This window comes from Suricata suricatta, chromosome 12, assembly GCF_006229205.1.
Source record: "Suricata suricatta isolate VVHF042 chromosome 12, meerkat_22Aug2017_6uvM2_HiC, whole genome shotgun sequence".
In the NCBI taxonomy this organism is placed as follows: Eukaryota; Metazoa; Chordata; class Mammalia; order Carnivora; family Herpestidae; genus Suricata; species Suricata suricatta.
The window spans coordinates 48,588,982-48,593,564 of NC_043711.1; the positions used below are offsets into that span (position 1 = coordinate 48,588,982).

At 36.4% G+C, this 4,583-nt stretch overlaps 1 long non-coding RNA gene across 1 annotated transcript in view; it reads left to right on the top strand.

Moving 5' to 3' along the window:
• Positions 1-4,583, top strand: part of LOC115273415 — a 7,085-nt gene that overhangs the window by 1,173 nt on the left and 1,329 nt on the right. The gene's annotated exons all lie outside the window — the stretch shown is intronic.

The following is a 4,583-nucleotide window of genomic DNA, read 5'->3' on the forward strand; positions in this document are numbered from 1 at the left end:
TTTATCAACAGGATCTGTGGTTTCTACCTTTTCTTTTGTTAATGTGATGTGTCACATTGATGGATTTGCAAATATTCAACCAGCCCTATAACCCAGGAATTAATCCCACTTGATCATGATGGATAATTCTTTTAATATGCTGTTGAATTCGATTTGCTAGTATCTTGTTGAGTACTTTTCATCTGTATTCATTAAAGATATTGGCCTATAGTTCTCATTTTTTGTTGGGTCTCTGTCTGGCTTGGGAATCAAAGTGATGCTGGCTGCATAGAATGAGTTCAGAAGTTTTCCTTCTATTTCTATTTTTTGGTATAGCTTGAGAAGAATGGGTATTAGCTCTACTTTAAATGTCTGGTAGAATTCCCCTGGGAAGCCATCTGGCCCTGGGCTCTTATTCGTTGGGAGATTTTTGATAACTGATTTGATTTCTTCACTGGTTATGGGTCTGTTGAGATTTTCTATCTCTTCCCGTTTGAATTTTGGTAGTGCATATGTGTTTAGGAATTTCTCCATTTCTTCTAGGTTGTCCAGTTTGTTGGCATATACTTTTTCATAGTATTCCTGACGATTGCTTGTATTTCTGAAGGATTGGTTGTAACAGATCCATTTTCATTCATGATTTTGTCTATTTGGGTGTTCTATTTTTTTTCTGAGGAACCTGGCTAGAGGTTTATCAGTTTTGTTTATTTTTTCAAAAAACCAACTCTTGGTTTCATTGATCTGCTCAACTGTTTTTTTTGGATTCTATATTGCTTATTTCTTCCCTGATCTTTATTATTTTTCTTCTTCTTCTGGGTTTGGGGTGCTCTTGCTGCTCCCCTTTCTAATTCCTTTAGGTCCTCTGTTAAATTTTGAATTTGTGCTTTTTCTGGTTTCTTGAAATAGGCCTGGATTGCAATGAACTTTCCTCTTAGGACTGCCTTTGCTGCATCCCATAGAGTTTGGATTGTTGTATTTTCATTTTCATTTATTTCCATATATTTTTTAAATTTCTTCTCTAATTGGCTGATTGGCCCAATCATTCTTTAGTAGGGTGGTTTTTAACCTCCATGTTTTTGGAGGTTTTCCAGACTTTTTTCTGTGATTGATTTCAAGTTTCATAGCATTGTGATCTGAAAGTGTGCATGGTATGATCTCAATTCTTTTATATTTATGGAGGGTTGCTTTATGACCCAGTATGTGATCTATCTTGGAGAATGTGCCATGTACACTTGAGAAGAAAGTGAATTCCCTAGCATCAGGATGCAGAGTTCTAAATATATCTATCAATTCCACCTGTTCCAATGTGTCATTCAGGTCCATTGTTTCTTTAGTGATTTTTCTATCTGGTTGATCTATCCATTACTTTAAGTGCACATTCTTATGAATAAGATTGTTTCTGTTTGTGACTAATTGTTTTATGTATTTGGGTATTCCTGAATTCAGCACATAGATGTTTATAATTGTTAGATCTTTTGATGGAGAGACCCTGTAATTATTATATAATGTCCTTCTTCATCTTTTGTTACTGCCTTTACTTTAAAGTCCAGTTTGTCCAATATAAGTATAGCTACTCCAGTTTTATTTTGACTACCAGTCACATGATAGATATTTCTCCATCCCCTTACTTTCAATCTGAAGTTGTCTTCAGGTCTAAAATGAGTCTCTTGTAGACAGGAAATAGATGGATTTTGTTTTTTTCTCCATTCTGCTACCCTGTGTCATTTGATTGGAGCATTCAGTCCATTCACATTTAGTGTTATTGAAAAATATGGGTTTAGATTCCTTGTGTTCTCTGTAGGACTCATGCTTGTAGTGGTGTCTCTGGTACCTTGTATTCCTTGCAACATTTCCCTCATAGAGCCCCTCTTAGGATTTCTTGTAGGGCTGGTTTGGTGGTGATGAATTGTCTCAATTTTTGTTTATCTGGGAAAACCTGATGAACTTGATGCAAAAATTCTCAACAAGATACTAGCCAAAAGGATCAAGCAATACATTAAAAGAATTATTCACCACATTCAAGTGGGATTTATTCCTAGGATACACAGCTGATCAATATCCACTAATTAATCAAATTGATGCATCACATTCATAAAAGGATATGAACCACATGGTCCTCTCAATAGAAGTAGTAAAAGCATTTGACAAAATACAGCATCCTTTCTTGATAAAACCCTCAAGAGTGATAGAAGGATCATACCTCAAGATCATGAAGGCCATAAAATGAAGACCCACAGCTAATATTATCCTCAATGGTCAAAAATGGAGAGCTTTCCTCCTAAGGTCCGAAATACAGTGAGGATCTCCATTCTCACCACTATTATACAACATAGTATTGGAGATCCTAGCCTCAGCAATAAGACAATATAAAGAAATAAAAAGCATCCAAATAAGTAAGGAAGAAGTAAAATCTTCACTGTTTATAGATGACATGATACTCTGTGGAAAACCCAAAAACTTCTACAAAAACTGCCAAAACTTATACGTGAATTCAGCCAAGTCACAGGACACAAAATCATCATACAGAAATAAGTTGCATTTTTATAAACCAATAATGAAGCAGCAGAAAGAGGAATCAAGGAATGTATCTCATTTATGATTGCACCAAACACCATAAAACCTGTAGGGATAAACCTAACCAAAGGGGTGAAAAAATCTCTAAATTGAAAACTATAGAAAGCGTAAGAAAGAAATTGAAGAAGACAGAGAAAAACGGAAAAACAGTCCATGCTCATGGATAGAAAGAACAGATATTGTTAAAATGTCAGTACTACCTAAACCAATCGACATATTAAATGCAATCCCTATAAAAAATAACACCAGCATTCTTCACAGAGCTAGAACAAACAATCCTAAAATTTGTATGGAATCGGAAAAGAACCCGAATAGCCAAAGTAATCCTGAAAAAGAAAACCAAGGCTGGAGGCATCACAATTCCAGACTTCAAGCTGCGTTACAAAATTGTAATCATCAAGACAGTAATGGTACTGGCAGAATATCAAATGCTTAGATCAAGGGAACAGAATAGAGAACCCAGAAATGGACCCACAAACCTATGGCCAACAAATTTTTGACAAAGCAATAAAGAATATGTAATAGAAAAGACAGTCCCTTCAGCAAATGGTACTGGGAAAACTGGACAGTGACATGCAGAAGAATGAACAAGGACCACTTTCTTACACCTTATACAAAAGTAAACTCAAGATGGATGACAGATCTAAACATAAGGTGGGAAGCCCCCAAAATCCTAGAGGAGAAAGCAGGCAAAAACGTCTTTGACTTTGGCTGCATCAACTTCTTACTTGTCATGTCTCCAAGGCAAGGGAAACGAAAGCAAAAATGAACTCTTGGGACCTCATCAGGATAAAAATCTTCTGCACAGCAGAGGAAACACTCAGCAAAACTAAAAGGCAACCAATCGGCTGGGAGAAGGTATTTCCAAAGAACATATCTGATAAAAGATTAGTATCCAAAATCTATAAAGAACTTATCAAACTCAACACCTAAAGAGCAAATAATCCAGTGAAGAAATGGGCAAAAGACATGAAAGATTGGTTTTCAAAGAAGACATCCAGATGTCTAATAGACACATGAAAAGATGCTCAACATGACTCATCATGAGGGAAATACAAATCAAAACCACAATGAGATACTCCCTCACACCTATCAGAACAGATAAAATTAACAACTCAGGCAACAACAGACGTTGGTGAAGGTGCAGAGAAAGACAAATCCTTTTGTACTGCTGGTGGGAATGCAAACTGGTGCATAGTATGCAAACCCTGCATAGTAAAAGATAGGAAGGTTCCTCAAAAAAACTAAAAATATAACTACGCTGTGACCCAGAAATTCACTACTAGTTATTTATCCAAAGGGTACAGGACTGCTGATTCAAAGGGGAACATGACCCCACCCTTTATAGCAGCACTATCAAAATAGCTAAAGCATGAAAAGAGCCCAACTGTCTATTGACTAATGAATGGATAAAGAATAAACACACACACACACACACACACACACACACACACACACACAGTGGAATATTACTCATCTTTCAGAAAGAATGAAATCTGGCCACTTGCAGTAACGTAGATGAAACTATAGTGTATTATGCTAAGTTAAATAAGTCAGAAAAGGACAAATATCACATGATTTCACTCATATGTGGAATTTAAGAAATAAAACACATGAATGTAAGGGAAGCAAAAATAATATAAAAACAGAGAGGGAGACAAATCCTAAGAGACTCTTAATCCCGGAGAACAAACAGAGGGTCATTGGTGGGGTGTTGGGTGGGATGGGCTAAAAGAGCAAGGGGCATTCAGGAGGACACTTTTTCGGATGATGCCTGGGTATTATATGTAAGTGATGAATCACTAAATTCTATTCCTGAAATTTAAAAAAATTAGGTTATTTGTAATCTCAAAATCTTATAAAAAAATGAAACCAACAACTGACACACTTTTTAAAACATAAGAAATACATTCTAAAATCAAGAGACTATAGATGCTGGCGAGGGTGTGGAGAGACGGGCACCCTCCTGCACTGTTGGTGGGAATGTTAACTGGTGCAGCCTCTCTGGAAAACAGTGTGGAGGTTCCTCA